Source organism: Anomaloglossus baeobatrachus, chromosome 1 (assembly GCF_048569485.1).
Source record: "Anomaloglossus baeobatrachus isolate aAnoBae1 chromosome 1, aAnoBae1.hap1, whole genome shotgun sequence".
NCBI classification, from domain to species: domain Eukaryota; kingdom Metazoa; phylum Chordata; class Amphibia; order Anura; family Aromobatidae; genus Anomaloglossus; species Anomaloglossus baeobatrachus.
The window spans coordinates 700,989,532-701,003,381 of record NC_134353.1 but is presented as its reverse complement, the minus strand read 5'-3'; the positions used below and the strand labels follow the sequence as shown (position 1 = coordinate 701,003,381).

Sequence of the window (13,850 nt, the reverse complement as noted above, 5' to 3'; positions counted from 1 at the left end):
CTTTGGTCAGCACTTCTGCCCGGTTCCTTCCGGTTTGTAACCACTCTGGACTCTCATCTCGTGCGGACATTTTTGGACTATACCTATTGCCCTTTGTGTCCCGGCTGCTGCGCATTTAGGCCTTCTGGGGTGATTGCCAGACAGTCCCTGTATAGGGGTTCGCTCTTGGTGGTCTCCCTGGGGGAGTCCGGTGCGTGGCCCTGGGAATTCCCTTCGCTCCGATCCTGGAAGGTATTTCCTGTGTTTATTGTACTACTGTGTTTTTTGTTCCGTTTATGTACATATCGTTGGTTACATATTATAAACATCTCTGCACCAAGAACTCGTCTCTGGTTGTCATTGCCCTAACGCAATCGAAATCCTCAGTACATACAATAGTATTACATTATACTCAGGCCATAAAAGGATTTCGCTGGGGCAATGACTGAGACACGAGTAGATCAGCTTTTTTCCATGATTAACTCATTGCAGCAGGAGATGGAGGCGGTGCAAACTAAGCTTAGAGATGTGGAGGTACAGCTGGGCCATGATCACCAGGTACTGGGTCCGGCTATTCAGGATTTGCGAACCAGAGTGGAGGCTCAGGAAGCTGCCCCCACTACGTCCGTATCAGCTGCCGGTATGCCTAGGTTACCCCCATTTCGTTTCAGTGGTGATCGTAGTCAGTTTCGAGGATTTGTTAACCAGTGTATACTGTTTTTTGATGTACATGCTGATTATTAACGTTCTGACCGGTCAAAAGTGTTATGTATAATCATGTTATTAACCTCACGAGCACTGGCTTGGGCTAATCCTATGATAGAGAATCGGGATATCCGTTTAAATCACCTGGATGACTTTCTGACCGCAATGGCGCAAATGTTTGATGATCCGAATCGCCGTGCTACCGCTGAATCGGCTCTCCTTTCCTTACGTCAGGGAAAGCGGTCTGTCGTTGAATACGCCACTGAGTTCAAGAGGTTAGTGGTAGACACCGACTGGGGAAACAATGCGTTATTGTCAGTTTTCAGAAAAGGTTTGTCCGGTACCATCAAGGACGAGTTAGCTCGTTCCGAATCTCCAGGGGATTTTGAACTGTTTCTCCAACACTGTGTGCGTATTGATACCCGCTTGACGGAACGTAGACAAGAAAAATGGGCAGCTGTAAACCGGGTAACCAACTTTGCGTTTCCTTCCAGAGAACCCGCTCTCAGGACGCCACGGGAGGCCGAGGATGTTCCTATACAAGTGGACTCTCTGCAAAAGCGAGAGACCAACGAACGTCGTGAACACCGGCTCTGTGAGCGTTTGTGTTTCTATTGCGGTCAATCGGACCATTTCCTGATTGACTGCCCAAGACGCCCAAATCGCCCAAATAAGGTATTGGCAGCCATGGCAGAGTGTGACAATACGGACGCAGAGTCCGATATCTCTGAGGCAAGTGGACACCTGGATGCGGTATTTCCCTTGACTGTCATGTCAACATCACCTAAGGACTCAGAAGGGAAATACACCCATTGCTCGCTTCCCATTCAGATACGGTGGGAGGGACAGTTAATACCTACATCTGCTATGATAGACTCTGGGGCAGGGGGAAATTTCATGGACTCTTCTTTTGCCAGGAAACACGGTATCCGGACTCAACAAAGATCCTCACCGGTTACCATGGAGACGGTAGACGGATCTCCGTTAGTTTCTGGACCAGTTGATCGGGAAACAGTACCCCTAGAATGTGTGATGAAGCCAGGTCAGCAGGAGACCCTTGTTTTTATGTTGATTTCTTCTCCCCATTTTCCGATTATTTTAGGAATTCCGTGGCTACGGTCTACAAATCCAGTCATCGATTGGGAGACTAAGGAAATATCCTTCCCACCGCAGAGTGGTCCGACCATTAGTCCAACTGTACCGGTTCCAGTAACACCGAATGCGGAGGGCACTGTACAGGTACCTGTTCTACCCCCGGTTTATCATGACTTCGCTGATATATGCAACAAAAGAAAAGCAGATCGGCTTCCCCCGCATAGACCGTATGATTGTCCCATAGACTTACTCCCAGGGGCGGAGATCCCGTTTGGTCATGTCTACCCGTTGGCGGCACCTGAGTTAGAAGCACTAAAGGATTACATCGATGAAAGTCTAGCCAAGGGATTTATTCGCCCTTCTACCTCACCAGCAGGGCACCCATCTTTTTCGTGAAAAAGAAAGAGGGGACTCTGAGACCTTGTATTGACTACCGGGAACTAAATAAGATAACCATCCGGAACTGGTATCCGTTACCGTTGATTCCTGAGCTATTGGAGAGAGTCCAACAGGCAAAGATATTCACTAAATTGGATCTCCGTGGGGCATATAATCTACTCCGCATACGTCCCGGAGACGATTGGAAGACAGCGTTCAGATGTCGGTATGGACATTATGAGTATCTAGTGATGCCTTTTGGACTTTGTAACGCTCCTGCGGCTTTCCAACACCTAGTCAACGATATTTTTAGGGATATAATGGACCAGTTCATGGTGATTTACCTGGATGATATCTTGATCTTTTCTGATTCCCTACAGGAACACCAGGAGCACGTCAAGACAGTACTTACCCGTCTGAGGGATAACCACCTGTATATTAAACTGGAGAAGTGCGAATTCCATTGCTCACAAATACAATTTTTAGGATATGTCATCTCTCCTCAGGGACTGAACATGGAGTCTGGCAAGATACAAGCAATTCTAGACTGGCCGGAACCGGGAAACATCAAGGAGGTACAACGCTTTGTCGGTTTTGCCAACTTTTACAGACGCTTTATCCGTAACTTTTCAGAGATCGTCCGTCCTATCACTCTGTTAACCAAGAAAGGACAGAAGTTTGTGTGGTCCGCCCAGGCCAAGGAAGCTTTCAATCGTCTCAAGGTTTGTTTTACCTCAGCGCCAATACTAATACACCCGAATCCCGCACTCCCCTTTATTGTGGAAGTCGACGCTTCCGATTATGCATTAGGGGCTATCCTTTCCCAAAGGACTGGGGACAAGAGTCTCTTGCATCCGTGTGCTTTCTTTTCTCGCCGGTTGTCCCCTGCAGAAAAGAACTATGACATTGCGGACAAGGAATTGTTGACGATTATTTCAGCTTTTAAGGAATGGAGACACCACTTACAGGGAGCTGCGCAGCAAGTGATAGTACTCACAGATCATCGTAACCTGGAATTTCTTAAGTCTGCCAGGTGCCTGTCTCCACGGCAAGCCCGTTGGAGCTTATTCCTTAACCAGTTCAATTTTATCGTTACATACCGTCCAGGTTCACGTAATGGGAAAGCCGATGCCTTGTCCCGAATCCACGCCATGGACTCCGTGCCTGGAACCCCGTCTCAGACCGTGTTATCAGATGCCAATTTCGTTGGAGTAATCCAGGACCAGGACTTGTGGAAGGACATCAAGCTGGCCTATGATGGTGACGTATTTCTTGCTGCCCCCCGAATGATGTGACTCTTGTTCTTCGGAATGGGGTGTGGTTGAGAGAGCGACGTATTTATGTGCCGGAGGCCGTAAGACTTCAGGTTCTCAAGTTGGTCCATGACTGCGTGTTGGCTGGTCATAGGGGGGTACAGAAGACGCAGGAATTTCTGAGTCGTTTTTTCTGGTGGCCTACCTGTTTAAAGGATGTAAAAGACTATGTCCACTCATGTGTGGTTTGTGCCCGGTGCAAGGTCCCTCGTGTGGCTCCTACGGGACTCCTTCAACCGTTACCCGTTCCATCTCGCCCTTGGGGATCCATCTCAATGGATTTTATTGTGGAGTTGCCAGTCTCAGGCGGTCACAATACCACTTTAGTGGTGGATCGGTTGACAAAAGCTGCTCACTTTATTCCGTGTACCGGTCTTCCCTCAGCCGCAGAGACAGTGGATTTGGTTATCCAGAATATATTCTGATTGCATGGGGTACCAGATGAGATCATCTCTGACCGGGGCGTGCAGTTCACGTCTAAGCTCTGGAAGGGGTTTTGTTCGGCACTCCAGATTGATGTCTGTTTGTCTTCTGCATACCATCCTCAGACAAATGGGCAAACCGAACGGACTAATCAAACCCTGGAACAGTACCTCCGATGTTATGTCAGCCATCTGCAGGACGATTGGTTGAAGATGCTTCCTTTGGCGGAGTTCTCGTATAACACTCAGAGCAGCTCCACTAAGGTAACGCCCTTTTTCGCTAACTTGGGTTACCATCCGAATGTTTTGCCTAGGTCACCGGTTGCGGTTTCGGTGCCAGCGGTGGAGGACAGATTGACGGAGCTACGACAGAATCTGGAGGTTTTAAAGGACACTGTGGCTTCGGCTCAGGAGCGTTACAAGAAGTCGGCAGACACTCACCGGAAACAGGCACCCATGTATAAGGTAGGGGACTCGGTGTGGTTATCCACCAAAAACCTGAGATTGTGTGTTCCTTCGCAGAAGCTGGGACCGAAATTCATCGGTCCGTTTAAGATCACCGGGATCGTGAGCCCTGTGGCCTGTCGGCTGAGGTTGCCGCACCATTTAAAGGTACACCCGGTCTTTCATGTTTCTCTACTCAAACCCGTTTCCCCTAATACGTTTCATGGTCGTATCGTGCCTCCTACTCCGCCTGTGATGGTTGACGGCGAGGAGCACTTCGTGGTTGAGGACATTATTGACTCCCGGCTCCATCGGCATCGGCTTCAGTATCTGGTACGTTGGCAGGGGTACTCCCCCGAGGACAATTCCTGGGAACCTGTGGGTAACATTCGGGCGCCCCGGAAGGTTGCTCAGTTTCATCGGCGGTACCCGGACAAGCCAGGCCCTGATCCGTCCTGAGGCCGTTTCTGGGGGGGGGGAGTACTGTCAGACTTCCGGGATTTCCAGTTCTCTTTTGAATGAGTTTGCCCTCTGTTAACATGGAGTTTGCTGTTCTGTTGCCCTACTTCCTGTCCATCTGTTTAAAAGGCCGCCCCTAAGCTTAGTCCAGTGCCTGAGTATACTGCTTGCTGTGTACTCCTGCTTTGCTGCTCTTGGTTCCTGATTGACATTTTGGATCCTCCTGAAAAACAACCGACACCGACTCTGGACTTCACCCGGTCTCATCAAGCTGTGCCCGGACTCCGTCTGCCGTCTTTGGTCAGCACTTCTGCCCGGTTCCTTTCGGTTTGTAACCACTCTGGACTCTCATCTCGTGCGGACATTTTTGGACTATACCTATTGCCCTTTGTGTCCCGGCTGCTGCGCATTTAGGCCTTCTGGGGTGATTGCCAGACAGTCCCTGTATAGGGGTTCGCTCTTGGTGGTCTCCCTGGCGGAGTCCGGTGCGTGGCCCCGGGAATTCCCTTCGCTCCGATCCTGGAAGGTATTTCCTGTGTTTATTGTACTACTGTGTTTTGTTCCGTTTATGTACATATCGTTGGTTACATATTATAAACATCTCTGCACCAAGAACTCGTCTCTGGTTGTCATTGCCCTAACGCAATCGAAATCCTCAGTACATACAATAGTATTACAGGGGCAGTGTAGAGCGTGTATTACAGAAAGAGGCGGTGTAGAGCGTGTATTATGAAGCAGGGAGGTGTAGAGTGTGTATTATGGAAAGAAGCGGTGTAGGTGGTGTGTTATGGTGTTATGGAGAGGGGTGATGTAGAAGGTGCATTATGGAGAGGGGCAGGTGGTGTAGAGGGTGTATTACTTTTCTGAGGGAAATACTTCATTTTCTGGAACAACTGCAAGGCTGCTAAGACTTTTGGCCTATATGGAGAGAAAGTATGCACACCAGTGACTATGTAAGGGGAATATATGAAAAGCAGAAACTGCTGTGTGAATACTGACATAAAAAATCCAATAGCTATATGCAAGAATGAAAATATGAAAAATGGAATCTGCATTACTGCCATGAACATATGAATAAAGAGAAATGTAGCTATTGAATTGATCAATGCAACAGAGCCCCAACACTACGCCAAAGTATTTCTCTACGTTGGGGTCCCTAGCTAGGGTGTGTCCTCTCATGCAGTTAAAAAAACTTACCGTGTATGGGAAGCTGAGACCCAGGCTATATATGCGTATAATGTGGACTGGCAATAGGTGTTTGTGGGGCAGGGTTCACAAACGAAAGACTACAAATCAATCAAGATATAATGTCTGGAACACCATTGTGAGTCTGAACTGGGTGCAAATACCTAAAAAATCTACACTATTTGGAGAGAAGGTATGCACACCAGTGACTATGTAAGGGGAATATGTTTATATAGTTTCTGATTTTCATATATTCCCCTTACATAGTCACTGGTGTGCATACCTTCTCTACATATAGTGTAGATTTTTTAGGTATTTGCACCCAGTTCAGACTCAGAATGGTGTTCCAGACATTATTTCTTGAAAGACTTTTGGCCATGACTGTGTGTGTACATATATATATCTATATATATAATTGCCTTAGCCTGTCTGTCTGTCATGCTTCAAAATTGTGTCCTTCCGGTGACATTGTGTCCTTCCGGTGACACAAAGCTGATTGGCCGCTGGGCTCGCCATGGCCCCGCCCCCCTCACGCAATGCACGTTCGCTCTGGCCCAACTGACACGGAGCTCCGACTCCCAGGTGAGTACACACACACATCAGATCACACTCACTCTCACACACACCTCACACATCACATCCACACACTCACAACATCCTGGGATATCGCTTGCTTCTACACCGGCTCCGTCAGGATCCCAGCAGCGCCAGACATAACCTTGCGATGCTGGGATCTTGACGGAGCCCGTGAACGCTGGTAACCATTAGTTACCCGATGTGTATAAGGTCCCTTAGTTACCCGATCTGTATCATAGTTACCAGTGTACACCGGCTCACACTCACTCACACACACATCACACATACATCACATCGCATCCACATACTCACAGCATCCGGAGATATCGCTTGCTTCTCGGCCTCGATACTGTGCTGTTGTGAGCTTCCAGGACCTGCCGGAGGATCACATGGCCAGAAGCATGTGGTATCTCCGGATGTTGTGAGTATGAGCGTGGATGTGCGATATCGTCAGTGTGTGTGTGTGTGCGTGAGGGAATGCGATCGGGTGTATGCGATCGGGTGTGGGTGTATGCGATCGGGTGTGTGAGTGTCGGCAGAGGAGCACAGCGTGCTGGAGGAGGCTGGGAGGAGAGAGGCTGATCCTGGGGAAGGCTGGAGACAGAGAGGCTGATGCTGGAGACAGAGAGGCTGATGCTGGAGACAGAGAGGCTGATGCTGGAGACAGAGAGGCTGATGCTGGAGACAGAGAGGCTGATGCTGGGATGAGAGAGGCTGATGCTGGAGACAGAGAGGCTGATGCTGGGATGAGAGAGGCTGATGCTGGGATGAGAGAGGCTGATGCTGGGATGAGAGAGGCTGATGCTGGGATGAGAGAGGCTGATGCTGGGATGAGAGAGGCTGATGCTGGGATGAGAGAGGCTGATGCTGGGATGAGAGAGGCTGATGCTGGGGACAGAGAGGCTGATGCTGGGGACAGAGAGGCTGATGCTGGGGACAGAGAGGCTGATGCTGGGGACAGAGAGGCTGATGCTGGGGACAGAGAGGCTGATGCTGGGGACAGAGAGGCTGATGCTGGGGACAGAGAGGCTGATGCTGGGGACAGAGAGGCTGATGCTGGGGACAGAGAGGCTGATGCTGGGGACAGAGAGGCTGATGCTGGGGGGAGAGAGGCTGATGCTGGGGACAGAGAGGCTGATGCTGGCGCAGCATGGCGGATGGAGCACGTTTGGGAGTGCGCAGCATGACGGATGGAGCACGTTTGGGAGTGCGCAGCATGGGGGATGGAGCACGATGAGGAGTGCGCAGCGTGGCGGAAGGAGCACGTTTGGGAGTGCGCAGCATGGCGGATGGAGCACGTTTGGGTGTGGGCAGCATGGCGGATGGAGCACGTTTGGGAGTGCGCAGGATGGGAGATGGAGCACGATGGGGAGTGCGCTGCATGGAGGATGGAGCACGATGAGAAGTGCACACCCCCCCAACACACGCACGCACGCACGCACTGCATACCACACCACACACAACTGCCCTACACAGACACCCACACACAGACAACGCTGCACACACAAATATACGCACATACCGCACAACACACACATTGCACAAAACATACCTCCCCCAAAACACACCACACACACACAAACTGCGCAACACACACACAGCGCTCCACAAACAACGCAACACACAAACACCGCTCTCACCCCCCGCCACACCCAGACAACACCCAGAACTTGTACAGCGCCTACACAAACACTTGGTAACTACACACAACAACATCTATATATATATATATATATATATAACAAAAATCATACATGAACTACACAATATGTAAATTCTAGAATACCCGATGCGTAGAATCGGGCCACCTTCTAGTCTATATATATATAATTGCCTTATTCTGTCTGTCTGTCTGTCTGTCATGCTCCAAAATTGTGTCCTTACGGTGACACAAAGCTGATTGGCCGCTGGGCTCGCCATGGCCCCGCCCCCCCCACGCATTGGCCTCTCGCCCTGGCTCTCTGCAGGCCCCGTCCCCCTCACGCAATGCACGCTCGCTCTGGCCCAACTGACACGGAGCTCCGACTCCCAGGTGAGTACACACACACACATCAGATCACACTCACTCTCACACACACCTCACACATCACATCCACACACTCACAACATCCTGGGATATCGCAGACATAACCTTGCGATGCTGGGATCTTGACGGAGCCCGTGAACGCTGGTAACCATTATACACATCGGGTAACTAAGGTCCCTTGGTTACCCGATGTGTATCATAGTTACCAGTGTACACCGGCTCCGTCACGATCCCAGCAGCGCCAGACATAACCTTGCGATGCTGGGATCTTGACGGAGGCCGTGAACGCTGGTAACCATTATACACATCGGGTAACTAAAGTCCCTTGGTTACCCGATGTGTATCATAGTTACCAGTGTACACCGGCTCACACTCACTCTCACACACACCTCACACACACATCACATCGCATCCACATACTCACAGCATCCGGAGATATCGCTTGCTTCTCGGCCTCGATACTGTGCTCTTGTGAGCTTCCAGGACCTGCCGGAGGATCACATGGCCAGAAGCATGTGGTATCTCCGGATGTTGTGAGTGTGAGCGTGGATGTGCGATATCGTCAGTGTGTGTGTGTGTGTGAGTGTATGCGATTGGGTGTGTGTGAGTGTATGCGATTGGGTGTGTGTGAGTGTATGCGATCGGATCTGTGAGTGTCGGCAGAGGAGCACGGCGTGATGGAGGAGGCTGGGAAGAGAGAGGCTGATCTTGGGGAAGGCTGGGAGGGGGAGGCTGATGCTGGGGGAGACTGGGAGGGGAAGGCTGATGCTGAGGGAGGCTGGGAGGGGGAGGCTGGGAGGAGAGAGGCTGATCCTGGGGAAGGCTGGGAGGGGGAGGCTGATGCTGGGGGAGGCTGGAAGGAGAGAGGCTGATGCTGGGGGAGGCTGGGAGGAGAGAGGCTGATGCTGGGGAAGGCTGATGCTGAGGGAGGCTGGGAGGGGAAGGCTGATGTTGAGGGAGGCTGGGAGGAGAGAGGCTGGGAGGAGAGAGGCTGATCCTGGGGAAGGCTGGGAGGGGGAGGCTGATGCTAAGGGAGGCTGGAAGGAGAGAGGCTGATGCTGGGGAGGCTGGGAGGAAAGAGGCTGATGCTGGGGGAGGCTGATGCTGGGGGAGGCTGGGAGGGGGAGGCTGATGCTGGGGGAGGCTGGGAGGAGAGAGGCTGATGCTGGGGGAGGCTGATGCTGGGGGAGGCTGGAAGGAGAGAGGCTGATGCTGGGGGAGGCTGATGCTGGGGGAGGCTGGGAGGAGAGAGGCTGATGCTGGGGGAGGTTGATGCTGGGGGAGGCTGGGAGGGGGAGGCTGATGCTGGGGGAGGCTGGGAGCACGATGGGGGGTGCGCAGCATGGGGGATGGAGCACGTTTGGGAGTGCACAGCATGGCAGATGGAGCACGTTTGGGACTGCGCAGCATGGCGGATGGACCACGTTTGGGAGTGCGCAGCATGGCGGATGGAGCACGTTTGGGAGTGCGCAGCATGGCGGATGGAGCACGTTTGGGAGTGCGCAGCATGGCGGATGGAGCACGTTTGGGAGTGCGCAGCATGGCAGATGGAACACGTTTGGGACTGCGCAGCATGGCGGATGTACCACGTTTGGGAGTGCGCAGCATGGCGGATGGAGCATGTTTGGGAGTGCGCAGCATGGCGGATGGAGCACGTTTGGGAGTGCGCAGCATGGCGGATGAAGCACGTTTGGGAGTGCGCAGCATGGCGGATGGAGCATGTTTGGGAGTGCGCAGCATGGCGGATGGAGCACATTTGGGAGTGCGCAGCATGGCGGATGGAGCACGTTTGGGAGTGCGCAGCATGGCGGATGGAGCACGATGGGGGGATGCGCAGCATGGGGGATGGAGCACGATGGGAGGTGCACACCTCCCCCCAACACACACACACACACAACACACCACACACACACTGGGAGCCACAAACACCGCCGTACACAGACACCCAACACACAAACACCGCGGCATACATAAATATACGCACATACCACGCAACACACACACATTGCACAAAACATACTTCCCCCCAATAGTTTTGCCAATATGGGGCCTTGAAATTCCTAGTGGCGGCCCTGCTTTTATTCATATTACATGTGTGAATAAAAAAAGTAATAGGTTATCTGAAATTCTGGTTACTATTACTTTGCTTGGTTTGGATGATACAATGGACATCTCCTTCCAGTAATATGCACATAGCTGCTTGGGCGATTTGAGAGTGTGATTTGTCATGGTTTTGTGGCTTATCATTCACAGAAAGGTGTGGGGTAAATCAGTAGGGAACTATCAGTGCCTGTGTATATATTATTTAATGCATGCTTTTAATTCTATTGCTAGCATTAATTCTTTATGACCTTTTTATATTTTTAACTGCTTATGGATTGATTTTAAACATTTACATCTATTATTTGCAGTCATTGACTCCCCAGAGGTTCTGTAATTGCAAATCACAATAGCCAGGACAGACAATCTTCAGTGTTCGTGGCATGACAACATTTGATGTTTCATAGCACATAAAAACCATAAGTTGTAGAATGCAGACTATTCTTGTAATTATAAAGTATATATACAGTACAGACCAAAGGTTTGGACACACCTTCTCATTCAAAGGGTTTTCTTTATTTTCATGACTCTGAAAACTGTAGATTCACATTGAAGGCATCAAAACTATGAATTAACACATGTGGAATGAAATACTTAACAAACAAGTGTGAAACAACTGAAAATATGTCTTATATTCTAGGTTCTTCAAATTAGCCACATTTTGCTTTGATTACTGCTTTGCACACTCTTGGCATTCTCTTGATGAGCTTCAAAAGGTAGTCACCGGAAATGGTTTTCCAATAGTCTTGAAGGAGTTCCCAGAGATGCTTAGCACTTGTTGGTCCTTTTGCCTTCACTCTGCGGTCCAGCTCACGCCAAACCATCTCGATTGGGTTGAGATCTGGTGACTGTGGAGGCCAGGTCATCTGGTGTAGCACCCCATCACTCTCCTTCTTAGTCAAATAGCCCTTATACAGCCTGGAGGTGTGTTTGGGGTCATTGTCCTGTTGAAAAATAAGTGATAGTCCAACTAAACGCAAACCGGATGGAATAGCATGCCGCTGCAAGATGCTGTGGTAGCCATGCTGGTTCAGTATGCCTTCAATTTTGAATAAATCCCCAACAGTGTCACCAGCAAAGCACCCCCACACCATCACACCGCCTGCTCCATGCTTCACGGTAGGAACCAGGCATGTAGAGTCCATCCGGTCACCTTTTCTGTGTCGCACAAAGACACGGTGGTTGGAACCAAAGATTTCAAATTTGGACCAAAGCACAGATTTCCACTGGTCTAATGTACATTCCTTGTGTTCTTTAGCCCAAACAAGTCTCTTCTGCTTGTTGCCTGTCCTTAGCAGTGGTTTCCTAGCAGCTATTTTACCATGAAGGCCTGCTGCACAAAGTCTCCTCTTAACAGTTGTTCTAGAGATGTGTCTGCTGCTAGAACTCTGTGTGGCATTGACCTGGTCTCTAATCTGAGCTGCTGTTAACCTGCGATTTCTGAGACTAGTGACTCAGATAAACTTATCCTCCGCAGCAGAGTTGACTCTTGGTCTTCCTTTCCTGGGGCGGTCCTCATGTGAGCCAGTTTCTTTGTAGCGTTTGATGGTTTTTGCCACTGCACTTGGGGACACTTTCAAAGTTTTCCCAATTTTTCGGACTGACTGACCTTCATTTCTTAAAGTAATGATGGCCACTCGTATTTCTTTACTTAGCTGCTTTTTTCTTGCCATAATACAAATTCTAACAGTCTATTCAGTAGGACTATCAGCTGTGTATCCACCAGATGTCTGCACAACACAACTGATGGTCCCAACCCCATTCATAAGGCAAGAAATCCCACTTATTAAACCTGACAGGGCACACCTGTGAAGTGAAAACCATTTCTGGTGACTACCTCTTGAAGCTCATGAAGAGAATGCCAAGAGTGTGCAAAGCAGTAATCAAAGAAAAAGGTGACTACTTTGAAGAACCTAGAATATAAGATATACTTTCAGTTGTTTCACACTTTTTTGTTAAGTATTTCATTCCACATGTGTTAATTCATAGTTCTGATGCCTTCAATGTGAATCTACAATTTTCAAAGGCATGAAAATAAAGAAAACTCTTTGAATGAGAAGGTGTGTCCAAACTTTTTGTCTGTACTGTATATATGTTGCTATTCATGAAATTAGGCTTTTTCAAAAAACTGAAACAACAAATAGTTATTACTTGGATAGCATACATTGAACTATAAGCTCTGCAGTACAGTCATGTATCTGCTTACTAGTGACATATTCACACAGAGTTGTTGTTTTTTTTACCACGATTTTTATGACAGAAAAATGTGCTATGTAAACTGGAAGCATTTCATGTTCTATTTTCTATGCTGTATTTGTGTATGCAGCATTTTTTTCTGTATCCAATTCATTGTATCCACAATTGGCACAATTTCTACACTAAAACACCTTGAAGGTTTGTTCCATCTTTGGATCCGCTCCAAAATCCGGTATAAAAATAATGCTTCAAATACACTTGAATACTTTTCATATTGATTTCTAAGGAAAAGCCACTTTGTTGTAAAAATGTAAAGCTTTTTGAGCATTGTTTTCCAACAAGGTTTTGAAAACCTTGCCAAGGAAAAAAGAATTGACTTACTTTGATGCAAAAGAAAATCAAAATCCATATAAATAAATCCATAAGAACATATCCTCAAAATTGCTCCAAAAACCTTGTCAAAACTTATTCACAAAAAATAGCTTGCTATCTAACCTCTCACCGAAAAAGAGATTTCCTTACCTGAAATTTTCATTTTCCAGAAGTTTATAGGCAGCACATAGTTTGGTTAACTCTGAACTCCTTCTCTGAATGTAAGGCATTTTAAAAGGAGTGGAAAAAAAACATATTAATATACTAATTAAGTTAATTAGCACCATTTAACACAGCATAACAGGGTTAAGCAAGAAAGAGAACATGCATGATATGCCACAGTATGCATTTATTAAGGTTGGATAAATTAAAATTTGAAGGAAAGTAAATTTAATTCTATCTTGGATGTCCTACCTCAGCACTTAGGGTATGTGCGCACGTTGCTTTTTACCTGCTTTTTACCTGCTTTTTTGCTGCTTTTTCTTCTGCGCTGTTTAATGCCAAAATGGATGTGTTCTTCTATTCAAGCAAAGTCTATGGGAATTTGGGTTTCTTGTTCACACTATGTTGTTCAAAATGCTGCCTTTTTGTGGCAGAACT

General features: G+C 48.6%; 1 long non-coding RNA gene across 1 annotated transcript in view; it reads right to left on the bottom strand.

Moving 5' to 3' along the window:
• Nucleotides 1-13,467, bottom strand: part of LOC142298430 (uncharacterized) — a 65,112-nt gene extending 51,645 nt beyond the window's left edge. The window contains exon 1 of the long non-coding RNA XR_012752638.1: nucleotides 13,401-13,467. This is a non-coding gene — a long non-coding RNA (uncharacterized LOC142298430). The remainder of the gene's footprint in view (nucleotides 1-13,400) is intronic.
• Nucleotides 13,468-13,850: the final 383 nt, after the last annotated feature.